Source organism: Tachyglossus aculeatus, chromosome 10 (genome assembly GCF_015852505.1).
Source record: "Tachyglossus aculeatus isolate mTacAcu1 chromosome 10, mTacAcu1.pri, whole genome shotgun sequence".
Classification (NCBI taxonomy): domain Eukaryota; kingdom Metazoa; phylum Chordata; class Mammalia; order Monotremata; family Tachyglossidae; genus Tachyglossus; species Tachyglossus aculeatus.
This window is the reverse complement of record NC_052075.1, coordinates 4356968-4384669: the sequence shown is the minus strand read 5'-3', so window position 1 is coordinate 4384669 and position 27702 is coordinate 4356968. Positions and strand designations below refer to the sequence as shown.

The window sequence follows — 27702 nt, the reverse complement described above, 5'->3', positions numbered from 1 at the left end:
GCTGCTGGGTAGGGCCCGTCTCTATATGTTTCCAACTTGTACTTCCCAAGCGCTTAGTCCAGTGCTCTGCACACAGTAAGCGCTCAATAAATGCGATTGAATGAAATGAATGAATGAATCGCAGGGCGGGAAAGCGGAGGCCCCGCCCCCAGGGCCGTCACTCAGGTGACGTCAGGCGTAGCTGGGCGACGGCCCCTCCCCTCGGACTGTCACTCAAGTGACGTCTGGCGAATCGCAGCGGCGGGGAGGCGGCGGTCCCTCCCTCCGGGACTTAACTCAAGTGACGTCAGTGGGGGGGGCTCAGACTCCGCCTCCCCACCTGTCACTCAGGTGACGTCAGGGGTACGGCAGCGGCGGAGAGGTGCAGTCCCCGCCCCTTTGGGTGTCACTCAGGTGACGTCAGACGTACGGCAGCGGCGGGGTGGCTCAGGCCCCGCCCTCCGGCTGTCACTCAGGTGACAGGCGGGCCTAAAAGCACCACCCCCCGGTTGTCAGTCAGGTGACGTAAGGCGTCCGGCCGCGACGGGGAGGAGCAGGCCCCGCCCTCCGGCTGTCATTCAGGTGACGTCTGGCGGGCCAAAGCGGCTGCGGGAAAGTCCAGCCCCCGGCTGTCAGTCAGGTGACGTCAGACGTCCGCCCACGGCAGCGAGACGCAGGTCCCGCCCTCCGGCTGTCTGTCAGGTGACGTCAGACGTCCGGCCGCGGAGGGGGAGGTTCAGGCCCCGCCCTCCGGCTGTCACTCAGGTGACGTCAAACGTCCGCCCGCGGCGGGGCGGTGCAAGTCCCGCCCCCCGGCTGTCAGTCAGGTGACGTCAGGCGTCCGGCCGCGGCAGCGAGACGCAGGTCCCGCCCTCCTGCTGTCAATCAGGTGACGTCAGACGTTCGGCCTAGGCGGGGAGCAGGAGGCCCCGCCCCCCGGCTGTCACTCAGGTGACGCCAGACGTCCGGCCCCGGAGGGGCGGTGCAGGCCCCGCCCTTCGGCTGTCACAGGTGACGTCAGACGTCCGCCCGCGGCAGCGAGACGCAGGTCCCGCCCTCCGGCTGTCAAGCAGGTGACGTCAGACGTCCGGCCGCGAAGGGGCGGTGCAGGCCCCGCCCCCCGCTGTCAGTCAGGTGACGTCAGACGTCCGGCCGCGAAGGAGCGACGCAAATCCCGCCCTCCGGCTGTCACTCAGGTGACGTCAGACGCCCGGCCGCGGAGGGGGAGGTGCAGGCCCCGCCCCCCGGCTGTCAGTCAGGTGACGTCAGATGTCCTCCCGCGGCGGGGCGGTGCAGGCCCCGCCCTCCTGCTGTCAATCAGGTGACGTCAGACGTTCGGCCGCGGCGGGGAGCAGGAGGCCCCGCCCCCAGGCCGTCTGTCAGGTGACGTCAGACGTCCGGCCGCGAAGGGGCGACGCAAGCCCCGCCCCCCGGCCGTCAGTCAGGTGACGTCAGATGTCCGCCCGCGGCAGCGAGACGCAGGTCCCGCCCTCCGGCTGTCAATCAGGTGACGTCGGACGTCCGGCCGCGGCGGGGAGCTGGAGGCCCCGCCCTCCGGCCGTCTGTCGGGTGACGTCAGACGTCCGGCCCCGGAGGGGCGACGCAAGTCCCGCCCTCCGGCTGTCACGCAGGTGACGTCAGACGTCCGCCCGCGGCAGCGAGACGCAGGTGCCGCCCTCCGCCTGTCAATCAGGTGACGTCAGACGTCCGGCCGCGGCGGGGAGCAGGAGGCCGCGCCCCCCGGCTGTCAGTCAGGTGACGTCAGACGTCCGGCCGCGGCGGGGCGGGGCGACGCAAGCCCCGCCCTCCGGCTGTCACTCAGGTGACGTCAGACGGGCCTCGTCGTCGTCGGCGTCGGCAGCGGCGGCGTCTGAGGCGAGGTGTGAGGCGACGGCGGGCGGAGCCGGAGCGGAGCGGAGAGGAGAGGAGAGGACAGGACCGTCCCGTCCCTTCCCGTCCCTTCCCGTCCCTTCCCGAGCCTCCTCGTCGTCCTCCGGCCATGCCGGGGCCCCCCCCCGGGCCCGGCCGACTGAGCCCCGAGGCCCCCCCCGCCCGTCCGCCGGAGAGGTGAGTGACTCTCAGTGAGTGAGTGAGTGAGAGCGGGGCTGGGGGAGACGCCCCCTGACCTTCCCCCCCCCCCCCCCCGCCGAACGGGGAGGAAGAGGAGGAGGAGGAGGGGGGGGGGAGGGGACGGGAGAGGGGGCGTCCAGCAGCGGCGACGGCGGCGGCGGCGGAGGGGCGTCTCCCCCATCCCCCGCCGTTCTCGTAAACAAGATGGGAGCCTGGTGCCTGACATCCTGTCCCTGTGGGGCGACACATCCTGCGCGGCCCGGTCAGAGGTCAGAGGTCACCCGCCCCCCCGGGTCACTTGAGGGTCAGGATAGGGGACCCCACCCCTCTTACTCCCTCCCCCCCCCCCCCACGCCCCCGTCTCTGGATAATAATAATTCAATCAGTCGTATCTGTCTATATGCGGCCGACTTGGACTTCCCAAGCGCTTAGTACAGCGCTCTGCACCCAGGAAGCGCTCAGTAAATCATCATCATCAATCGTATTTATTGAGCGCTTACTGTGTGCAGAGCACTGTACTAAGCACTTAGCACTAAGCGCTTAGCACTAAATACGATTGAATGAATGAAGGAATGAGCGCTTATGGTGTGCACAGCCTAATAATAATAATAATGGCATTTATTAAGCGCTTACTATGCGCAAAGCACTGTTCTAAGCGCTGGGGAGGTTGCAAGGTGATCAGGTGGTCCCACGGGGGGGCTCACAGTCTTCATCCCCATTTTACAGATGAGGGAACTGAGGCCCAGAGAAGTTAAGTGACTCGCCCAAAGTCACACCGCTGACAGTTGGCGGAGCCGGGATTTGAACCCATGACCTCTGACTCCAAAGCCCGGGCTCTTTCCACTAAGCCACGCTGCTAAGCGCTTGGGATGATGATGATGATGATTGGCATTTGTTAAGCGCTTACTATGTGCCAAGCACTGTTCTAAGCGCTAGGGGGAATGCACGGTGATCAGGTTGCCCCACGTGGGGCCCCCAGTCTTCATCCCCATTTTACAGATGAGGTCACTGAGACATTCATTCAATCGTATTTATTGAGCCCTTACTGTGTGCAGAGCACTGTACTAAGCGCTTGGGAAGTACACAGAGAAGCTAAGTGACTTGCCCAAAGTCACACAGCTGACAGTTGGCAGAGCCGGTCACTGAGACACAGAGAAGCGAAGTGACTTGCCCAAAGTCACACAGCTGACAGTTGGCAGAGCCGGGATTTGAACCCATGACCCTTGACTCTCAGGCCCGTGCTCTTTCCTTTAAGCCATGCTGGATGATGACCATCATCATCATCATGGCATTTGTTAAGTGCTTACTATGTGCCAAGCACTGTTCTAAGCACTGGGGGGGATACAAGATGATCAGGTTGTCCCATGGGGGGGCTCACAGTCTCCATCCCCATTTTACAGATGAGGGAACTGAGGCCCAGGGAAATGAAGTGACTGATCCACGCTGCTTCCCAATAATAAGGCTCAGTGGAAAGAGCCCGGGCTTGGGTGTCAGAGGTCATGGGTTCCAATTCCGCCTCTGTCACTCGTGAGCCAGGTGACTTTGGGCAAGTCACTTCTCTGGGCCCCTGTCCCCTCCTCTGGAAAATGGGGATGAAGACTGTGAGCCCCATGGGGGACAACCTGATGATCTTGTATCTCCCCCAGTGCTTAGAAGAGTGCTTGGCAGATATTCTTTCATTCAGTTGTATTTATTGAGCGCTTACTGTGTGCAGAACACTGGTCTAAGCACTTGGAAAGTACAATTCAGCAACATATAGAGACCATCCCTACCCAACAATGGGCTCACAGTCTAAAATGGGGAGATAGGTGACAAAACAAAACATGTAGACAGGTGTCAATACCATCAGAATAAATAGAATTATAGGTATATACACATCATTAATAAAATAAATACCATTATTCTATGGGCCAGGCACTGTACTAAGTGCTAGGTTGGATAATAATAATAATAACAGTGGTATTATGTACCAAGCGCTGGGGTAGATCCAAGGTCATCAGGTTGTCCTACATGGGGCTCAGTCTTCATCCACCTTTTACAGATGAGGGAAACTGGGGCCCAGAGAAGTGAAGTGGCTTGCCCAAGGTCGCACAGCAGACAAGTGGTGGAGTCAGGATTAGAACCCATGACCTCTGACTCCCAAGCCCGGGCTCTTTAAACTAAGCCACGTTGCAAACCAGACCACCGGTCTTACACCCCCCTGCCTCGTGCCCCCCAACCCCAATAGATCTTTGTGCTTGATTCAGGAGGAGGGAGGGGAGAGAAGTGAAGCAGTGTTATCTATTGAGTGCTTACTAGGTGCAGAGCACTGTTCTAAGCGCTTGGGAGAGCACAACAGAATTAGGAGACATGTTCTCTGCCCATAACGAGTTTACTGTCTGGAGACCTGGAAAGCGGTGAACCCCAAGTGCAGGTGACCCCATTCATTCATTCAGTTGTATTTATTGAGCGCTTACTTTGCAGAGTACTGTACTAAGTGCTTAGTAATAATAATGATGGTATTTATTGAGCGTTTACTATATGCAAAGCACCGTTCTAGGTGCCGGGGAGGTTCTCTCTTCCTCCCTTCAAGGCCCTACTGAGAGCTCACCTCCTCCAGGAGGCCTTCCCAGACTGAGCCCCTCCCTTCCTCTCCCCCTCGCCCCCCTCTCCATCCCCCCATCTTACCTCCTTCCCCACACCACCTGTATATATGTATAAGTTTGTACATATTTATTACTCTATTTTACCTGTACATATCTATTCTATTTATTTTATTTTGTTAGTATGTTTGGTTTTGTTCTCTGTCTCCCCCTTTTAGACTGTGAGCCCACTGTTGGGTAGGGACTGTCTCTATATGTTGCCAACTTGTACTTCCCGAGCGCTTAGTTCAGTACTCTGCACACAGTAAGCGCTCAATAAATACGATTGATTGATCAGGTTGTCCCACGGGGGCCTCACAGTCTTAATCCCCAAATTAAGACCCCAGATTAAGCGCACCCATCGGTCTGCATTTTCTTGGGTTAAGTGCTTATTACGTGCCAAGCGCTGTACTAAATGCCGGGGCAGATACAAGCTTATAAGGATGGACATGATCCCTGTCCCACATGGGGCTCAGTCTTAATCCCTGTTTTCCAGATCAATCAATCAATCGTATTTATTGAGCGCTTACTGTGTGCAGAGCACTGTACTAAGCGCTTGGGAAGTACAAGTTGGCAGCATATAGAGACAGTCCCTACCCAACAATGGGCTCACAGTCTAGAAGTGGGCTCACAGTCTAGATGTAGTAACTGAGGCAGTGAAGTGACTTGCCCAGGGTCACACACAGCAGACAAGTGGCCAAGTGGCATTTAGAACTCTTGTCTTCTGGCCAAGGGGCATCTTTGGGGGCAGAGGGGTGGCAGAAACACACTCTTCCCTTTTGGAGCGAGGGTTGCAGACTCCTTCAAGCAGGCCTCGGTGGGCACAGGATGAGTAGGTGGGGATGGTCACTAGTTCTGTTCAGCCAAAACTTCTCTAAGGGAAAGGAGGATGGAATCGGGTTTTTCCAAGGTGCATGGTCACCAAATTTGGATCTCTTATCTGCCCTGCTCCTTGTGACCATTGATGGGAAAATGCATCCATTCATCCTAGTGGCAGCTCACTTAATATCGCCGACAAAGATACGATTAACTGCTGCCCTTGGACCGGGGAAGCATCATACCAGACGCGATTAATGGCTTAAAACGGGCAGGGGGGGTCTTCAGTCGTCTCGGTGGAGAAGTTTCCATCTTGGAAATTGGTCTGCCTGCTTTCGGGAAGTATTTAAAACCCTTGGTAGTTAAGTGAGAGCAATCAATTGTAAACGATTAGGAAGAAGTCTAAGGCCGGGCTACTTGTCTTCGGTTATAGGAACTCTTTTTGAATCAGCCGTTCGCGTAGGACGATGGTTAAGAGCGAGCCTATCCTGTCTTCGAGTGTTTTGAAGGATCAGGAGAAATTCCCTAGCCCAGAGCCGACCTGTGATTTAGAGTTGATGCATCCAGGTTATCCCATTTCCTCTCAAAGGGGACCTAGGTACCATGTCCCTGTAATCTGGGGAGCTATTTTCAAAGGATCAGGAGAAATTCCCTAACCCAGAGCCGACCCGTGATTTAGAGTTGATGCATCCAGTTTATCCCATTTCCTCTCAAAGGGGACCTAGATACCATGTCCCTGTAATCTGGGGAGCTATTTTTGGCACGTAAAATTTAAACCACTTCGGAGAATTGATCATAATAATATGCAGGAAGTTTGCCACCTGGAAAGATTTATTCAAATGCAGTGAATGAGAACTCAGGTGTTCTCTTATTTTAGAATTCTGGAACACACCCATATGAGGTCTGTCCCAGCCCAGGTGTGTTCAATGGGATTGGTTTAATCCCATTCTTTGCCTTGGGAAACATGAGTAATTTTTGGGTTAGTGAGAAAACAAAATTTTGCTCCTGTAAACAAACGAACACAGTGGTATTTCAAGATAAAATGGAGAAGCAGCATGGCTCAGAGGAAAGAGCACGGGCTTTGGAGTCTGAGGTCAGGGGTTCAAATCCCGGCTCCACCAATTGTCAGCTGTGTGACTGTGTCACTTCTCTGGGCCTCAGTTCCCTCATCTGGAAAATGGGGATTAAGACTGTGAGTCCCCCGTGGGACAACCTGATCACCTTGTAACCTCCCCAGCGCTTAGAACAGTGCTTTGCACATAGTAAGTGCTTAATAAATGCCATTATTATTATTCTAAAATGGAGTTTGAGAAAATCAAAGGCGGCAGAGAGTGTGTGTGACTACTGATTTTAGCTATAATTTTCTCTCCCGAATGGTGTTTGGGAGATGGAGTTTGCCCATGCAGGCATTTTATTAAAGAGACCAAAGCCGCTGAATAAGGGTCTCTTTGAAAGTCCGAGCGACGCTTTGGGAACTACGTATGAGAGTCTTTGTTCAGGGAATCCAGGCCCCACTTGTCTTGGCGTTAGAATTGAGAAATCTGGGAGAAAGTTGTAGTGCCTTTAGGGTGGGCAGAGGCTCTGGGCCATTCTTCTGGGACCCCAAAATCATCAATGGATTTTGTTGGAGAGAATGAACCTCAACCTGCACTCACCCCTGCCACAGCCCCTCTCCTAGGTGGGTCCAGGATGCTTCTCCTAGATGGTCCTTTCTGCCCCCAAAGGTTCTGAGAAACTAATTACTGAGGACTCCTTGGCTTGTTCGGTCATTCATTCATTCAGTCGTATTTATTGAGCGCTTACTGTGTGCAGCACACTGTACTAAACACTTTGGAAGTACAAGAGATGGTCCCTACCCAACAACGGGCTCACAGTCTAGAAGGGGGAGACAGACATCAAAACAAAATATGTAGGCAGGCGTCAAAATCGTCAGAACAAATAGAATTAAAGCTATATGCACATCATTAACAAGTAAATTAGAGTAATAAATCTGTACAAATATATATACAGATGCTGTGGGGATGGGGAGGGGGAGAGGAAAAAGGGGGCTCAGTCTGGGAAGGCCTCCTGGAGGAGGTGAGCTCTCAGTAGGGCTTTGAAGGGAGGAAGAGAGCTAGCTTGGCAGATGTGTGGAGGGAGGGCGTTGTGGGCCAGGGTTCAACGGCGGGACAGGTGAGAACAAGGTACAGTGAGGAGGTTAGCGGCAGAGGAGTGGAGGGTGCAGGCTGGGCTGGAGAAGGAGAGAAGGGAGGTGAAGTAGGAGAGGGAGAGGTGATGGACAGCCTTGAAGCTGAGAGTGAGGAGTTTCTGCTTGATTCGTAGGTTGACAGGCAGCCACTGGAGATTTTTGAGGAGGGGAGTAACATTCCCAGAGTGTTTGATCTGGGCAGCAGAAGTATAGACTGAAGTGGGGAGAGGCAGGAGGATGGGAGATCAGAGAGGAGGTTGATGCAGTAATCCAGTCGGTTGAGCCAAAGCCCTGGGGTGGAGATGCTAATGACCCTCAGACCAGTCTATTGGTGTCTGTTTAATAATAATAATGGTATTTGTTAAGCACTTACTATGCGCCAAGCACTGTTCTACTGATGTCTGTCTCCACCCCCAAACTGTGGGCCCCTTGCGGGCAGGGATTGTCTCTCTTTATTGCTGCATTGTACTTTCCCAAGCCCTTACTACAGTGCTCTGCACACAGTAAGCGCTCAGTAATGACGGTTGATTGATAGTCCAGGGCTTTGTACAGAGTAAGCGCTCAAATACCATTGACTGGTCACCTTGCATACCTTACCGCAGACACACTGCAGTTAGCCATTTTTGAGCATCTGCTGATTTAGGGCACCAGAGTAAGCCCTTGGGAGAGTCCAGTCGAATTAGTAGCCGTGGCTCACGCATCATCATCAGTGGTATTTATTGAGCACTTACTGGGTGCTTCATCCAAGGTAGTTTCACGCAACACGCCAAAATGCCCAGGGCTGGCCCTGACATAGCGCATGATGGTGTTTGGTAAGAGAGACAAACTTGAGGTTGGTTTGGAGAGCAATAATAAATGGTATTTTTAAGCGCTTACTCTGTGCCAAGCACTGGGGGAGATACAAGGTAATCAGGTTGTCCCACATGGGGATCACAGTCTTAATCCCCATTTAACAGATGAGGTCACTGAGGCACAGAGAAGTGAAGTGAGTTGCCCGAAGTCACACAGCTTAGAAGTGGTGAAGCCGGGGTTAGAACCCACGACCTCTATTTATTTTATTTTGTTAATATGCTTTGTTTTGTTGTCTGTCTCCCCCTTCTAGACTGTGAGCCCACTGTTGGGTAGGGACTGTCTCTATATGTTGCCAACTTGTACTTCCCAAGCGCTTAGTACAGTGCTCTGCACACAGTAAGCGCTCAATAAATACGATTGATTGATTGACCTCTGACTCCCAAGCCCCAGCTCTTTCGAAGGAACCACACTGCTTCTCACAAGAACTCTTTCAGTCTTGGAGACCTAATGCAGCTTATGCAGTAGGGCGGTGGCATTGATTTGCAAACCCGTCCCTTGGTGGCCCGAACAGGTCCAGAGCATTCCCTCCCTCAGAGGCACTAGGAGGGCTGGACTCATCTTCCCAAGGAGCTATCCTTGAGGAAACTCACATTTGCCCAAATAACTGATCCCAAAGGGTGGCAGAGGGGACCTGACGGGAGATGTGGTGTGGCTTTCGATGGTTCTGCTTCAGACGGGCTTCTCTGATCGCTACCTGGGCACTCTAGGGTGGGCATGGGAGATGTAGGTGAGGGGCAGCGTGAGGATTCGATTTCTCCTTCGACATTTGGTGGTTCCTGCGGGGGAAAGCGGGTGTCATCCTCCCTTGCTCTGTGGCTCTTGGTTTATTGTTTATATCTCTCTGGTGGTGGTGGGCTGCAGTGGCCCCGTGGGCACGGGGTTGGGGGGGTTGGCACGTGTGACTCAGAGGCAGCTGGGGCAGGAACCGGGTGGGGTCAGAGCCGGGCACTGCTTGCCCTTTCCAGTTAATGGAATTTCTTGTGATCCGTGCTTCTCGGCCAGGTTACATTTGGGGTTTCTGGCTCTTGAGTGCACAAGGTTTGGCCCCTCTCGGTAGAGAATATTTGTTTTTGGTCTTTTAAGCCTCTTTGCCTTTAACCACCTGCTGTGCTCCAGATCCCCAAATCCTCCAGGACTTTTTGGAGACTCCAGCAGTCGAAGCTGGAACAAAAAGGAAAGGAGTGGAGTTAGAATGAACAAAAAAGGCCAAATCCCCCCTTCTCTCAGCTAGGGAGAAATCCATAGTCCTTCATTAGACCCTAATGAAAATCCCAGCAATATTTGGTAAGGCCACAGTTGTCTTTGCTCCTTGTGCGTGCTTCAACAACCCCTGGGGAGTAATTCCCAACCGAGTTGTGAGTAGCTCATTTCGTTTGTCCCACGTGAGAATGCCCAGCTCCGAGCCTAATTCCCCTTCAGCTGGTGGTGTTTGACTCGATTCCGTTTTTTTGGTGCGTATTCAGCTAGAACCGATACTCATCGCTTCCTGCCTCGAAGCATTCTGCAACGTGTGGGCTGCCATAAGGGGCTGCCATATTGAATGGCTTGCCTCAGCTGTGTGACATGACTTCCTGTGTTGAGCCTTAATCAGCTTGAGGGCTGTTAGGAAGTGGAACTCTTTGGAGTTACATTTTCTTCAGAGAGAATAAGGAGGAGGAGGAATGTTTGCATTCTCTTCACAGTTCAGCCGATCAGTTACTGAGCACCTGCTGTTTGCAGAACACTGTCCTAAGCGCTTGGGAGAGTGCAAGAAAACCTGTAGACAGGATCTCTGCCCTCAGAGGGTTTTCAGTCTAGCAGGGAAGGCATACAGTATTATAAATTACGGGTAATAGGAAGCAGTAGCACTTAGAACAGTGGCTGGCACCTAGTAAGCGCATTAACAAATACCCCGAAAAGGAAAGACTGCTCATTTTGCTTATCTCAGGCATATATGTTATAATAATGGTGATATTGTTGAAATGCTTACTGTGTGCTAAGTATTAAGAGAAGCAGCCTGGCTCAGTGGAAAGATCCCGGGCTTTGGAGTCAGAGGTCATGGGTTCATATCCCAGCTCCGCCACTTTCATTCATTCATTCAGTTGTATTTATTGAGTGCTTACTGTGTGCAGAGCACTGTACTAAGCGCTTGGGAAGTACAAGTTGGCAACATATAGAGACGGTTCCTACCAACAGCGGGCTCACAGTCTAGAAGGGGGGAGACAGACAATAAAATAAAACATATTAACAAAATAAAGTAAATAGAATAGTAAATATGTACAAGTAAAATAGAGTAATCTGTACAAACATATATACAGGTGCTGTGGGGAGGGGAAGGAGGTAGGGCGGGGGGAATGGGGAGGGGCAGAGGAAGAAGGGGGCTCAGTCTGGGAAGGCCTCCTGGAGGAGGTGAGCTCTCAGTAGGGCTTTGAAGGGAAGAAGAGAGCTAGCTTGGCGGATGTGGGGAAGGAGGGCATTCCAGGCCAGGGGGAGGACGTGGGCCGGGGGTCGACGGCGGAACAGGCGAGAATGAGGCACAGTGAGGAGGTTAGTGGCAGAGGAGCGGTGGGTGCAGGCTGGGTTGTAGAAGGAAAGGGAGGTGAGGTAGGAGGGGGCTGACTTTGGGCAAGTCACAACTTCTCTGGGTCTGTTACCCCACCTGTGAAATGGGGATTAAGACTGTGAGCTCCAAGTGGGACAACCTGATCACCTTGTAACCTCCCCAGCACTTAGGACAGTACTTCGCACATAGTAAGCACCTAATAAATGCCATTATTATGAGGATGATGATGAAGGTAGCTCTAAAGTAACCAGATTGGACAGTCTCTACCCTGTCTGGGGCTCTCAGTCTAAGAGGAACTGAAAACGGGCTTTTTTCTGGCCGTTTTACAGGTGAGGAAACTGAGGCACCGAGAAGTTAAGTGACTTGCCCAAGATCACATATGAAGTAGTGTGGCTCAGTGGAAAGAGCACGGGCTTTGGAGTCTGAGGTCATGGGTTCTAATCCCGGTTCCGCCACTTGTCAGCTGGGTGACTTTGGGCAAGTCACTTCATTTCTCTGTGCTTCCGTTACCTCATCTATAAAATGGGGATTAAGACTGAGCCCCACGTGGGACAACCTGCTCACCTCGTATCCCCCGCAGTGCTTAGAGCAGTGCTTGGCACATAGCGCTTGACAAATACCATTATTATTATCGTCATCATCACATGGCAGGCAAATGGCAGAGTTGGGAGTCGAAGCTGACTGTTCTTGACTCTGTCCTGTGCGCTTTCCTGTTGCCGTTGAAATAGCGGTGACCCTTTCATTACCTCCATTCTAGATTAGGAAACTGGAGTTGGATCTATACATAGTATTTATTATCGAGCCCCTACTGTGTGCAGAGAGAACAATGGGCAGGATCCCTGCCTGCAATGAGCTTAGCATATATGGGCATTAAAGTAAATTACAGCTGGGAGGAAGTAATAGAGTATATAAGATAGGTACACACGTGCTGCTTGTTGCGGTCAGAGAACGTGTCTGTCAACTCTATTGTCCTCTAGCAAGCGCTTAGTACTTTTGCTTCGCGCACAGTAAGAGCTCAATAAATGCGACTGATCAATTACAGGGCATGGTGAATACTTGCATGCTTTGGGGACACTGCAGTGTGGACGTGGAAGGTTAGAAATGAATTGGGAAGGCCTCCTGGAGGAGATGGATGAAGATGCGACTTCAGGAGGGCTTGAAAATGGGGAGACCCGTGGTCTAGTGGATACGGAGCGGGAGGGAGTTCAGTGAGCAAGAGGTCGGCAGAAGGGAGAGGCACAGGGAAACAGCGGAACCGAGCTTGGTGATGAAGGCTCTGACTGATCGTGGGGATGAACCGTTTCTATTTTTGAAGGAAAACGGGGACCCCTCCCGTCGATCCGTCTCTTGATGGAGTGCAGCGGCGCTGGCCCCGGGGAACAAGTGATGTAATTTAGCTTCCCTCAGTGGGGATTACCTGATGACCTCATTTTTACCCCTTGACATCTTTCCCGGGTGACAGTTCCGCAGAGCCGATTTCTCAGGCTCGAGTAAGCCCTCGGTATTCCAAAGATAACAATCGGGAACCAGAGGAGCCAGGATTGGTTCCCATAGGGAGGGCATCGAGAACTCAGCAAGGTCTTTCTGTCACCTTCTGAATTCCGAAGAAGACGGTGAGTAATGGCCTTCTAAGTAATCTGTGTCTGACTTCCCCATTCGATTGGGAGCTTGTGGAGGGCAGGGACGGTGTTTACCCCTTCCGAGCAGTGGTTGTAGTCATAACCACTTGTCTGCTGTGTGACCTTGAGCAAGTCACCTCACTTCTCTGTGCCTCGGTGACCTCTGTAAAATGGGGATTGAGTGTGAGTTCCAGGTGGGAAAGGGACTGCGTCCTACCCGATTTGCTTGTAATAATAATTATGACATTTGATAAGTGCTTACTGTGTTCCAAGGTAATCAGGTTGACCCACGTGGGGCTCGCAATCTTAATCTCCATTTTACAGTTGAGATAACTTGAGACACAGAGAGGTGAAGTGACTTGTCCAAGGTCACACAACAGACAAGTGGCGGAGCTGGGATTAGAGTCTACCCACCCCAGTGGTTAGTACAGTGCCTGGCTCATAATAAGCACTTATATACCATAATTATTATTGTTAGCATCCATTGAGGCCCCCCCACTTGCCTCCAGCTTCTGAGCTTTCTGTTTGGGAAAGTGCAAAACAAATAGTGCATTCCCTGCCCCCAAGGATCTTACCCTCAAATGGAGGGGCTAGGCTTAAAGACATTTAAAAAACAGGACCCAGCTTAAATAATTGGTGGAGTAGTCGAATAGCCTATATGTATATGTGTTGAAAGTGGTTGTACATAAGTCTAGAAGTTCTAGAGGTAGTTGAAGGGTTTGTATTTTCTCCAGCACTTAGTGCAGTGCGTCACATTGAGTCTCCCAGTCGATGCCTCACAGTGACTGAAGTGTAAAGGGAGAAAACACAAGAGGATTTCACACCAAAAAGGCAGCCGAGTCAAAAGTAACACTTATCCACTGGACATTTGTCTTAGGAAGGGCTTGCAATCAAGCCATGTGTTTCTGTTTAATAGGGACGGAAACTGAGGAGATAGATCCTGAAGGGATTAAATATACTTTCATTAGTCAGAGTCCAATTGACCCTCCAAGACTATATTAGGCCTGACCCATTGATAGGTCAACTTATCGACAGACACTTTCTCCCCAGGTCTTTATTCTAAGTTTTCTGGTGATTGGGCTCGGCCAGAGCCACTCCAGATAGCTCTCCCTGGGATCATCAGCAAAGACATAGGAGACGAACCTCCAAGAGGCCTTCCCAGATTAAACCCTCTTTCTCCTGGCTCACTCTCCCTTCTGCGTCGTCTCTGTGCTTGAATCTGTGACCCTTGGTTGTATGCTCTTCGTCCCACCCCCAGCCCCACACTATTATTGTCCATATCTTGAAATTATGTATTATAAATTCCTTCTTTATTCCTATTAATGTCTGTCTCCCCCTCTAGACTGTATGCTCGTTGTGGGTAGGGAACATGCCTGCCAATGCTGCTGTATCGTACTCTCCCCAGTGCTTAGTACAGCGCTTCGCACACAGTAAGTGCTTAACAAATGCCATCATTATTATTACAGTGCTCTGCCCGTGGTAAGTGCTGAATAACTATAATTGATTGATTGCTGGATCGAGCACCCGGGTTTGTAGGAACAAAGTGTTGTTCTGGGCTGAGGGATGAGAATTCATTCAGTCATATTTATTGAGCACTTACTGTGTGCAGTGCACCATACTAAGCGCCTAATGGAGACTTTTGATGGCCTCGCCTGTTTCCCCAGCTCTGACCCTGATTTGTTTTTGGGGAGGGGGAGGGTAACTGTTAAGCGCTTACTAGGTGCCAGGTGCTGTACTAAGCGCTGAGACAGATACAGGCTAATTAGGTTGGACCCAGTCCTGGTCCTGCTTGGGGCTCACAGTCTCAACCCCCATTCTACAGATGAGGTAACGGAGGCCCAGAGGAATTAAGTGACGTGTCCAAGGTCACACAGGCAGACCAATAGAGGAACCGGGATTAGAACCCAGGTTGTACCGACTCTCAGGCTTGTGCTCAGTGCACTATGCCATGCTGCTTCCAGTGAGCCCTCGGCAGGCTGCTGATCATCTCGGCTCCTCGGTTTCTCCAGGTGCAGAAGGAGGAAGGGCAGGACTGGGCTTGGAAGGCCCTGCTGAGAGCTCACCTCCTCCAGGAGGCCTTCCCAGACTGAGCCCCTTCCTTCCTCTCCCCCTCGTCCCCCTCTCCATCCCCCCATCTTACCTCCTTCCCTTCCCCACAGCACCTGTATATATGTATAAATGGTTGTACATATTTATTACTCTATTTATTTATTTATTTATTTATTTTACTTGTACATTTCTATCCTATTTATTTTATTTTGTTGGTATGTTTGGTTCTGTTCTCTGTCTCCCCCTTTTAGACTGTGAGCCCACTGTTGGGTAGGGACTGTCTCTATGTGTTGCCAATTTGTACTTCCCAAGCGCTTAGTACAGTGCTCTGCACATAGTAAGCGCTCAATAAATACAATTGATTGATTGATTGATTGAAGCCACCTCAGGCTCCCATCAAGGAGAGGTGTCAGAGCAGTCAGTGGTTTTATTGACCTCTTACTCTGTGCAGAATAACGTCCTGAGCGCTTGGGCGAATACAGTCTAGCGGAGTTGGCAGACACGTTCCCTGCCCACAGTCTAGCGCAGCTCTGCCCGGCTGCTGCCTCCCGAGATCCTTCCGGCTTGAGGATGGGAAGCCAGCTGGGAGGCAGCGGCGACTGTAGGGCTTGGGGGTAACAGTAAGGGTCTGTACTGAAGGCCCACTGGGTTCAAGACCCTGTACTAAATGCTTTAGACAAGTGGGAACGGAGAGTGATAGAGAGAGCTTCAGATCCAGGCTGCAGGGGGATGCAGAGTCAGTCAGTCGTATTTATTGAGCGCTTACTGTGTGCAGAGCACTGTATTAAGTGCTTGCATCATCATCATCATCAATCGTATTTATTGAGCGCTTACTATGCGCAGAGCACTGTACTAAGTGCTTGGGAAGTACAAATTGGCAACATATAGAGACAGTCCCTACCCAACAGTGGGCTCACAGTCTAAAAGGGGGAGACAGAGGACAAAACCAAACATACTAACAAAATAAAATAAATAGAATAGATATGTACAGGTAAAATAAATAAATAAATAGAGTAATAAATATGTACAAACATATATACATATATACAGGTGCTGTGGGGAAGGGAAGGAGGTAAGATGGGGGGGATGGAGAGGGGGGCGAGGGGGGGAGAGGTGTTGGCAGTGGTCCAGGGTCTCCCCCGCCCCTGCAGACTTCTCCTTCTCGGGCTGAGCATTTGACCATCGCTGCCCAGCACTTTCCCTGGACCCCGGACCAACATTCGGACCGGGCTGGAGCCGGACCCAGGCATAGAGTGGAACCATTAGCGCCAGTAGATGGGGAGCTCCAGTAGAGTAGAACTCTCCCAAATGCTTAGTACAGTGCTCTGCGCACAGGAAGCGCTCAATCAATATGATGGATTGGTCAACCCAGGAAGGGAGAGGGCCATTTTCCATCCTGACCCCACCCCAGCCCAGCAGTGGATCCTGCTGGGGAGTAAAGTGGGGGCCCCTCATATTCAGAAACTTCCCTGAGTCAATCGGTCCTGTTTATTGAGTGCCTGCTGGCTGCAGAGCACTATACTAAGTGCAGGAGCACAATAAAACTAAGTGTAAGAGCACTTAAGACCCATCCCTGCCCTCCTTCTTGATTGATTCCTCATTACTGGTTCCGAAAGAGGTGATGCAAGCCCCGATGAAGCAGTTGGGAATTCCAAGTTGGTGATAATAGAGTGGATTCCCGAAGGGTCTCAGGCCTCGAGGCAAAATGTCTGCATCAGCCCGTGACTCCTGGGCAGGGCTGACCCACCCAACCTCGGTTTTCCTCATCCCAGCTCTGCCACTTGCCTGCTGTTTGACCTCGGGTGGGTCACTTCGCTTCTCTATCCCTCAGTTTCCTCATCTGTTAAAATGGGGATTCAATACCCTTTTCTCCCCCTCCCACTCAGGCTGCGAACCCCATGGGTGAAGGAGATTGTCTCCGACCTGTATGAACCTCATCACTTAATGCAGTGCTTGATGTTTGGTAAGCACTTAGCAAATACCACAGTTATTGATACTTTTCTTCTTTACAGATACCGGTTATCCTCTTAACTGCCTTGTCCAGTAAGTCAGTCAGTCAGTCGTATTTATTGAACGCTTACTTTGTGCAGAGCACAGTACTAAGCACTTGGGAGAAAGCAATACAGCAATAAACGGAAACATTCTCTGCCCACAAAGGGCTTATAGTTTAGAAGGGGACACAGACATTAATATAAATAAATTATAAATGAATAAGTTACTGGCCCATATCCTTACCTGGCACCAGCCATAGGGAGACTTTCTCATAATAAGAATAATAGTAACGACAATGATGGCATTTGTTAAGCGCTTACTATGTGCAAAGCACTGTTCTAAGCGCTGGGGAGGATACAAGGTGATCAAATTGTCCCACGTGGGGCTCACATCCCCATTTTACAGATGACGTAACTGAGGTACAGAGAAGTTCTCATGTCGATCAACCAATAGTCATATTTGAGTGCTCACTGTGCACAGAGTACTGTACTAAGCGCTTGGGAGAATGCAATACAACAGAGTTCTAAAGAAGCAGTGTGGTCTAGTGGATAGAGCACAGGCCTGGAGTCAGAAGGACCTGGGTTCTAATCCCAGCGCCTCCGCTTGTCTGCTCTGTGACCTTGGACGAGTCACTTCACTTCTCTTTGCCTCAGTTCCCTCATTTATAAAATGGGGATTAATACTGAGCCCCATGTGGGACATGGACTATATCCAACCAGATTAGCTTGTCTCTACCCTAGTGCTTAGTACAGTACAGCCTGGCACAAAGCTCTTAGAAAAGTGCCAGCGCTTAGAACGGTTCTTGGCACATAGTAAGCACTTAATAAATGCCATTGTTATTATTATTTAACCGTGTAACAAATAGTACTAAAAAAAGAGTTTGATAGACATGTTCCCAGTTAGTGAAGAGCATCAATCAGAAGCATCGATCGATTAGTCGATTGTATTTATTGAGTGCTTACGGTGTCCAGGGTTTGTACCACATAGTAAGCACTTAATAAATACCATCATTATTATTATTACCAAGCCATGCAGTAAAGTTGGATTCCACGATCCATGCCCTCAAGGAGCTTAAAATCAATCTCAGATGGGAAGAAACCGCTTTCACTGATGTGTTTTCTTCTGCGTCATGAGGGGCTTTTAACGATGCAGCCAAGTTGGGTCAGAGGGATGGATGTTTGGAAAGGAAATGGAATTGAGCCATCTGATTTAGAGTGTTAACTCCAGGCAGGAAACTCTAGCAATCTGTGAAAAACTGAAGGCCAGAGCGAATGTCAGGAGAAATACGGGGAGGCGTGGCCCTGAGATCGAATTCGACTGACTGTCAAATGGCCAGAGGCTTTTGGAAATTATAGGCCAAGGAGCTGGGGTGGCTTATCAGTCAAAAAGTCAGTGATCTTTATTGAACATTGCACTAAGCACGAGGGAGAATATAAAACAAGCAAGCTCACCGTACCTGCCCTCCCGGGCCCTAGTCTAATGACAGAGATAAACTGGCAACAGTTATTGACAATAATTGGGGATTTTGGGTAAGAAAAGGCTGTAGACGTTTTTAAAAGCAAGAACTCTGGACTTCAGTGTAAAGTTCCTTTTGAGATTATACTCCGTGGGAAAGCAGCAATGTGGAATTGTGGAACTGTTTAAGAGTAGAACTGAGGGTAGGCATAGAGCTGTCGCAATGGCGGTGGGAGAATGGCAAAGTATTCATCAGATTGAATGTGGAACTTTGTGTTTTTAGGCGTTATAAAGTAATTCAGTTTTTATTGGCAGATTTTTGAAACGGTACATTAAGGCAAACTTCATCAGATGTGAAGCAGCAGAAACCGTTGAGGAATTTTGCGCTGGGAAGGGAGAGAATACTTTTCTTGCTCCTCATGTAGTTAACGTACCGTACAAACTTTTACCTTCTTTTCCGTTTGGAAAATAATGAAAGCTACTGATTACATGGTTTGTAGTAGTAATGACGAATGATTGATTGAAATTGGGATCCATCAGAAAAGCCAGAGATTTCTAAAATGGAAGTAGGGTTGTTTGGCTATAGATGTAATGTCACCCAGAGTCCCGTGCTGGTGAGACCCCGAAACGATCTTGTTTTGATTTTTGTGAAAAGTGGTGTTGGAGAAAAAACAAAGTGCAAATCCACTCATCGAAGTACTTCCCAACTTGCTGGGTTGTTTTTCTCCACGTTATTTGCATTAAAGTCATTTTCCCTGGTCTGCCTGATTGTACGTTGGAAGAAAACCGCAATCTGAAAAACGGGAATGGTTCTTGGATTTTCCCCCAAAGGTCCATAAGCATTTTAATGCTGTCAGTTTTGAGCAGTGCCTCAAAGACAAGCTTTATAATTCTGTTTTCAGCTTTTTTACAATGCCTATACCCCCTTTGCCCCTCTTTCTCCCCCAACCCCCCCCAAATCCAGTAGATCGTAACTCTTCCCATGTTTGAAGTCTGAGTAGAAGCCCACCCCCTCCAACAAGCCTTCCTCGGACTAGCTCCCACTGGATCTGAGTCAGATCAACCTATTAGTCACCCGTAGGATTTACGTCTGTTTATCCCCATCCTCCACGCCTGTTATATATGAATATTCGATTCTGTCTTGATTTCTCTGTCCGTAAACATTTTTACGCCTGGCTCTCCCATTTTCCTAGTTCAGTGCATCGCACTCAGTGGCCGCTCAGCAGAGGCCAACCTCACCGGAACAGGTGAGCCCTGAGGTTGTAATAATAAAAATATCAATAATAATAATAATAATAATAAGGATGGTGGTCCCATTGTCTTTCTCAGACATTTGCAGACTACAGTGTGAATTCTTCCAAGTAGAAGAGATCTTGTTTTTTGCCCGGGGCCAAAAATGTTGGTGGCTCCTTTACTGATGAAATTGCGAGTAGTTACACGAAGCAGGCAAAATCCCGAGGAGCAGGAGGTTTTCAAGAACGGAGTGTTTCTAAGTCTGTTCCTGTGTTGATTTTATTGTTCAGTCTTCCTGTGCCTCTGACATCCACCAAACCTAGTTTTCTCTCTGCCAAGGCGTCTGGTTGCATGCCCTGAGCAGTCACTGCAGAAGGCGTTTTAGTTTAATAATAATAATAATAATGATGGTATTTGTTGCACACCTGCCACACCTGCCCCTCCTGGAAGTCATCCTACACACTCCCCTCACCGCTCATCTCCAGGAAATCATCGTCCCCACACACAAACACACACCTGCCCCTCCAGAAAGTCATCCTCCACCCACACAGACCCATGGCCCTGGAGGCAGGCGGTCATCCACTCCCCACCCTCACAGATTCCCCCTTCTAGACTGTGAGCCCGCTGTTGTGATCAGGTTGTCCCATGTGGGGCTCACAGTCATAATCCCCATTTTACAGATGAGGTAACTGAGTCACAGAGAACTGAAGTGACTTGCCCAAAGTCACACAGCTGACAAGTGGCGGAGCCAGGATTAGAACCCGTGACCTCCGACTCCCAAGCCCGTGCTCTTTCCACTGGGCCACGCTGCTTCTCCGATCATCCTGTATATATGTATATATGTTTGTACATATTCATTACTCTATTTTACTTGTACATATCTATTCTATTTATTTTATTTTGTTAATATGTTGCCAACTTGGACTTCCCAAACGCTTAGTACAGTGCTCCGCACACAGTAAGCGCTCAATAAATACGATTGAATGAATGAATGCAAAGCACTGTTCTAGTCGCTGGGGAGGTTACAAGGTGATCAGGTTGTCCCGGGGTGGGGGGCTCACAGTTTTAATCCCCATTTTATAGGTGAGGTAACTGAGGCACAGAGAAGTTAAGTGACTTGCCCAAAGTCACACAGCTGACAGTTGGCGGAGCCGGGATTTGTACCCATTACCTCTGACTCCAAAGCCCAGGCTCTTTCCACTAAGCCATGCTGCTTCTCTAGTTTGGCTCCTAGAGGTTCACTAGTGGGCAATGCAGGCGGCTTCATGCTGAGGGGTGGGGATAGGGGGTTGGGGGATCCCCCAGGGAAGCAAGATGCTCCCCAGGACTTGGTAGCCACCCTCAGGACTGGGTTGCCACCCCCAGCAGGGCTCTCTGCTTCCTGCTGTCTGCTCGCCTCTCTGATTCCCATAGCCCCGGCGCCCGAGGGGGTGGAAGAGGAGCAAAGAACGAGGGAAAACTAGCAGAGCTACAGACTGCTGTTGCAAAAGGCCTAAAACCAATGTCGCGGCCCCAAGGGTCACTGAAAAACCCCTGACACATTTTGCAAGCCTCAAGCCACTTTCCTCCATGGTAAATGCTTTTTAGGGGAACAGTAGTTTAAAAACAGTCAGCTCCCTCTGGGGTAAAAGCAACTGTTGTCCCACTTGATTATCTTTTATTTATCCCACTGCTCAGAACCATGCTTGGCACATAAGTACAGTAATAATAATATTGGTATTTGTAAAACGCTTGCTGTGTGTCAAGCATGGCTCTAAGCACTGGGGTAGGTACAAGATAATCAGGTCGGACACAGTCCCTGTCCCGTATAGGGCTCACGGTCTTAATCCCTGTTTTCCAGATGAGGTAACTGAGGCCCAGAGAAGTGAAGTGACTTGCCCAAGGTCACACAGCAGGCAAGTGGCAGAGCCGGAATTAGAACCCATGTCCTTCTGACTCCCAGGCCTGGGCTGTAGTCACTAGGCCACACTGCTTTTTAGGGTTTTATTAAGGGCGTGGTATGTGCAAAGCACAGGATTCGATACCTGATGATGGTATTTAAGTGCTTACTATGTGCGAAGCACTGTTCTAAGCGCTGGGAGATACAAGGTGAGCAGGTTGTCCCACGTGGGGCTCACAGTCATAATCCCCATTTTACAGATTAGGTAACTGAGTCACAGAGAACTGAAGTGACACACAGCTGACAAGTGGCGGAGCCAGGCTTAGAACCCATGACCTCCGACTCCCAAGCCCATGCTCTTTCCACTGGGCCACGCTGCTTCTCCGATCTTCCTGTATATATGTATATATACTTGTACATATTTATTACTCTATTTTACTTGTACATATCTATTCTATTTATCTTATTTTGTTAATATGTTTGGTTTTGTTCTCTGTCTCCCCCTTTTAGACTGGGAGCCCACTGTTGGGTAGGGACTGTCTCTGTGTGTTGCCAACTTGTACTTCCCAAGCGCTTAGTACAGTGCTCTGCACACAGTAAGCGCTCAATAAATACGATTGATGATGATGATCATCCGATCGGACGCAGAATGGGGCTCAGAATCCAATTGGGAGGGAGGGCAGGTGGCGTATCCCCATTTTACAGATGAGGACAGAGAGATTCACGCAAGGTCGCCCAGCAGGCCATTGGTGAGCTGGTGCTGGAACCTGGGTGTCCTGAGTCCCTAGGCCTCTGCACCATCCTCCAGGCCAACACATTTTCTGTAAACAGTGGGATGCTGTTGTGTTGTCAAAAGGTAGCCTCCCCTCCCAGAGACTGGAAACTTTTGAAGACGACTATCGATTCCAGTCAGTCTAGTACTTATTGAGCTCCTACTGAAAGCAGAACCCTGCACCAGGGGCTTGGGAGAGTTCAATAGAGTTAAAAGACACAATCCTTACCCCCAGGGAGCTTCTAGTCTAGTGGAATTGCATCTTTCACTACTTGTTTATGCCCCATAATGTTTAGCACGTTGTCGGTAGTCAGTTTGTTTCATGGCGAAGGTGTTTTTTGATTGCTGGATTATTGCATGCATTCAGTTGTGTTTATTGAGTGCTTACTTTGTGCAGACCACTGTACTAAGGGCTTGAGAGAGTACAGTATAACAATAAACAGACATTCCCTGCCGTCAATGAGCTGACGTGCAGAAGCTAGTCATTTGTTTGGATGGCCAGGGCTGTGACCAAATTTAATGAATATTTCCTCCTTTTTCATTAAATATTGGAAAATAATCTTTCTGTTTCAGTGGCCCTTAATTGGTTATATTGAGGTCCTACTCTGTGCAGAGCACTGGACTAGATGAACACTTGGGAGTATACAGTAGCCGTAGAAAGGAAAAGAGCTTCCGATCTAGTTGGGTTTTTCCCATGAATTAATCAGTAATTGTCTTCAGGTCCTCGTGTTGATTAGGTCTTGATTTTTTTTTTTCCCCCCTTAATCAAATTCCAAAGTTCAGGGTTGGAGATAAACTTGCAGGGAGGAAAATGCACCTGGTGTTTGGTTCCCCCGGTTTGGGCTCGGCTAGCTCGGAAATCAAAAATGCCGGCCGATACCTGCCCATTTCAGTTGATCGTTAATTGGATTTCAGAAAGGTTGAGGCCGAAAACCAAGAAAAGGGTAACCGGGTGGGACCCTGAGGCAGCTTGGCATGGCATGGCCTTCTATTCGAAGGCCTTTTCACTGCCCTGATTAGCCCTCTTCGCCGATCCCGCGGTGGAAGGAGAGCTCACTGAAGTAAGAAGTGATCCAAGTAAATGGAGGCAGCCCTTCCCCAACCTCACTCCATCTGTCCCCTGGGCACCCCCGCCCCCAGTCTGCCCCCTCTGCCCCCCGCCTTGGGGATTGGGGAATGGCTCGGCCTCGGCGCGTGGCACATTTGCCGAGAAAATGGGACTTTTAGCGATCCCTTAGCAGCAGCCAGAGCGAACTCTCAGTTCCTTACTCCCACAGGGCACCAGCCCAGGCAAAGAGGCGCTTATCTTGTTTTTACTGGGGCAGAGATATGGATGTTGGGAGTGGAAAGAGAAGGCTCAATACCAGCTATGCTCCCTGGCTGGCTCTGCTGGGCAGCAAGGCTTGGGAAGGCTTGGGAATCAATAAATACGATTGATTGAATGAATATGTATATATGTTTGTATGTATTTATTACTGTATTTTATTTGTCCATATTTATTCTATTTTATTTTGTTAATATTTTTTTTTGTTGTCGTCTCCCCCTTCTAGACTGTGAGCCCGCTGTTGGGTAGGGACCGTCTCTATATGTTGCCAACTTGGACTTCCCAAGCGCTTAGTACAGTGCTCTGCACACAGCGCTCAATAAATACGATTGAATGAATGAATGAATGAATGAGGAAAGGGTGCATGGAGTGAGTTGTGCCCCTTCCTTCCCTGCAACTTGGGGGTTCAGCTGGTATCAGCGAGCTGCCTTCTTCTCAGTCAGTCTGTTGTATTTATTGAGCACTTCCTGCATGCAGAGCACTGAACTAAGCACTTGGGAGAGAACAGTATAACACACATTCCCTGCCCACGAGCTTACAGTCTAGAGGGGGAGGCAGACTTTAATATAAACAAATAAAATGACAGACGTGGATGTAAGTGGTGTGGGGCTGGGAGGGGGCAATGAATAAAGGGAGCAAGTTAAAGTGACGCAGAAGGGAGTGGGAGAGACGTTGGATGGGGTGGCCAGTTGCCTGGCCTTATAGCAGATAGCATGGTATACCAGGCCTCTCAGTGACACTTAGAACAGTGCTTGGCACATAGTAAGCGCTTAACAAAATGCCATCATTATTTATTGTCCCGGGAGGGGAGATTCGGGAGCAAGCGGGGGTTGGGATCCTCCCGCCCAGAGAAGCATCCAAGGAGAAACAGTGTCGTCTAGTGGATAGAGCCCGGGCTTGAGAGTCAGAAGGACCTCGGTTCTAATCCTGGCTCCCCTACCCATCTGCTGTGTGACCTTGGGCAAATTCTGTGCCTCAGTGACCTCATCTGTAAAGTGGGGATTAAGACTGTGAGCCCCACGTGGGACAGGGACCATGTTCAAAGTGATTATCGTGTATCTCCCTCAGCGCTTAGTATGGTGCCTGGCACATAGTAAGTGCTTAACAAATACCATAAAACAAACACTTGAAATCCACCCCCGTCACATCATCACAATACCCTGTGTGTCCGGCGGGTGTGATGGCCGACGTGGGTCCCGATCTGGGCTACGGGAAGGTGGTCGGTGGCCACCCTGTGTGGAGAAGAGCAGGGGACTCAAGGCCGAGAAATGCCTGGGGCGACTCTGGGAGGAGGAAAGGAGAAAGTAGGGGTTCAGATGAGGTTTTGGGGGGGCTGTTGGGAGCTTGATAACCAAATCGAAATCCCTTGACTTCTGCAGGTCTGTTCTTTGTCGCATTTGTTAATTGTTTACTGTGTGCCAAGCATTGGGGTAGGCACACGGTGAGCAGACTGGACTCATTCTCTGTCTCACGTGGGGACAGAGGGAGGGAGAGCAGGGACCTCCCCCCACCCCATTTTACAGGTGAGGAAACTGAAGCTCTGAGAGGTTAAATGACTTGCCCAAGGTCTTGGGGCAGGCCAGTGGCATAGCTGGGACTAAAACCCAGGCCCTTTGTCTCCTCCACACCTGCGCTTCTCCCATTTGACCCTGTGGCCTCCCCTGAATCATTCAGTTCAAAAGAGCAAAATGCAGTGATTAGAATGAGGACATTCCTGTTGTGTTCCCTCGGAAAATTGGACTTGATTAAAGGAGTCATTTGTCGTACTGATTTTCAGAGGTCGATTTCCGGAGGTATCTCCAGGGCTCAGATGGACGTGGGAGGGATGCAGCTCTCAGTCCTGCCGGAATCGAAGCCCTTTTGGAGAGATTTTCGACTGGAGCACTAAAACGGGGAACTGGACAAAGCTGTTGGGGAACTTTGGATGTCTTTGATGTCTCACAAAGGCAGCACATCTGCTCTTAGAGCAATTCATCCCTGATGGCCCTGGGTTTTTGGACTTTTTTTCTTCCTTCATCCTTTCACTTTTACTTACTGACAGGGTAAAGCCCCATAACTTTTAACATTTCCAGTAATGGGGGAGAGGGCTGTTTTTCATGTGAGATACTGTTCCTGACATTGGTGGGATTTTTTTTTTAGGTGGAAGCAGAGCTGTTGTCTTTCTAGAGCCTTTAAATACCATCTTTGCTTGAGCTCAGAAACCCCAGCTGTCTCTGAATTTACCGAAAGGCCGAGGCCCAAAAAAGGCGCCCGGCGGTATGTTTAGGGACTCAGCGGGCAAGAAATTTCTCTCCAATGAGGCCAAGTCCTGGATACAATCAATCGTATTTATTGAGTGCTTACTGTGTGCAGAGCACTGTACTAAGCGCTTGTTTAGTATTCCAAAGGATACAGTGTTCCTTTGGAATCAAAGGACCACTCTGCTATCCTCTGGCCTCCGGGAGGTTGCAGAGAAGGGGGCTTCCTTTCCTCAGGGATACATTTCTGCCTTTTCAGGAGGCAGCGTGGTCTTGGGGACAGAGTGGGGAGCTGGGAGTCAGGAGATCTGATTCTGGCTCTGCCACTGGCCTGCTGTGTGATCTTGGCCAAGTCACGTAACCACTCATTCTCCGTTTGTTCAGCTAGAAAGCGGGGATGACTCTGCTGGATTGTATTCTCCCAAGCTCAGCACACAATAAGTGTTCCGCAATGGTACTTGTTAAACACTTGCTGTTTTAAGTGCCGTGGCAGATGCAAGTTAATCAGGTTGGGCACAGTCCCTATCCCTCATAGGACTCACAATCTTAATCCCTATTTTCCGGATGAGAGAACCGAGGCCCAGAGAAGTGACTTGCCCGGGTTCTCCCAGCAGGCAAGAGGCGGAGCCAGGTTTAGAACCCAGGACCCTCTGATTCCCAGGGCCTGGCTGTAGCCACTTGGCCATGTTAGTTCCATTGCCTGACTGGGGATGAGATGCCTTTTTTCCCTTTTTAGACTGCATTCCCTGTGTGTCCCATTTGACGATGTTTACCTACCCCAGTGTTGAGCACAGTGCTGTGGCATATCTGATAGTAGAAGGAGCTGCCTTTTTGTGTGCACGTTGAGGCTGAGCCCGTGGGTCCCTCATTAGCTTTTTCGGTCACTTCCACTTTCAGAGGTGAATTTCATCTGGGTGAATTCTTTGAATATGAAGGACACACATATACCTACACACTTATACACACACACACGCGTGCGTGCATAAACTGTAAGCTTGTGGGCAGAGAACATGTCTGTTAACTCTGTTGTACTCTGTCACGCGCTTAGTGCAGTGCTCTGTCTAGTACGTTGGAAGGACTTAATTTAACATCATAATTATTAGTTCCTGATCAGATGAAGCTCGGCCATTACGAGATAGACAGTAAGCTTATTGTGGGCAAGAAGTGCGTCTGCTAATTCTTTTGGACTGTCCTCTTCCAAGCGCTCAGTACTGTGCCCTGCTCTGAAAACGCTCGATAAATATGGTTGATTGATTGAGGGCCAGGACTCTTCTCCCTATGAAAGAAGCAGCTGCTTCTCCCTAGAGAAGCAGCGTGGTTCAGTGGAAGAGAGCCTGGGCTTTGGAGTCAGAGGTCATGGGTTCAAATCCCCACTCCGCCAATGGTCGGCTGTGTGACTTTGGGCAAGTCACTTCACTTCTCTGGGCCTCAGTTACCTCATCTGTAAAATGGGGATTAAGACTGTGAGCCCACCGTGCGGACAACCTGATCACCTTGTAACCTCCCCAGCGCTTAGAACAGTGCTTTGCACATAGTAAGTGCTTAATAAATGCCATTATTATTATTATTATTATTATTATGAAAGACTGCCATGTGAAGCCTTCATGCCCTCAGAAAGATATCACTTCCCAGCTTCTTTTTAGGTAAATTACCCGAGTAATTTCTATCAAAAGTAAAGAAAGGCGGTACTCCCAGTCAGTCATTGGATAGTATTGAACGAGCCAGGTGCAGAGCGCGGTACCAAGCAAGCGCAAGGTAGAGTACGCAGTGCACACAGTAAGCGCTCAATAAATATGAATGAATGACAACCTGATCACCTTGTAACCTCCCCAGTGCTTAGAACAGTGCTTTGCACATAGTAAGTGCTTAATAAATGCCATTATTATTATTATGAAAGACTGTCATGTGAAGCCTTCATGCCCTCAGAAAGATATCACTTCCCAGCTTCTTTTTAGGCAAATTACCCGAGTAATTTCTATCAAAAGTAAAGAAAGGCGGCACTCCTGATCAGTCATTGGATGGTACTGAACGAGCCAGGTGCTGAGCGTGGTACCAAGTGAGCGTGAGGAAGAGT

General features: G+C 49.9%; 1 protein-coding gene across 2 annotated transcripts in view; it reads left to right on the top strand.

Annotated features, from left to right (window-relative positions):
• Positions 1 to 1936: 1936 nt before the first annotated feature.
• The window catches only part of JAK1 (Janus kinase 1), a 129538-nt gene continuing 103772 nt past the window's right edge, over positions 1937 to 27702 (top strand). For both annotated transcript variants that reach the window (XM_038753303.1, XM_038753300.1), the window contains exon 1: positions 1937 to 2046. The gene's annotated coding sequence lies outside the window, so the exon portion shown is untranslated. The remainder of the gene's footprint in view (positions 2047 to 27702) is intronic.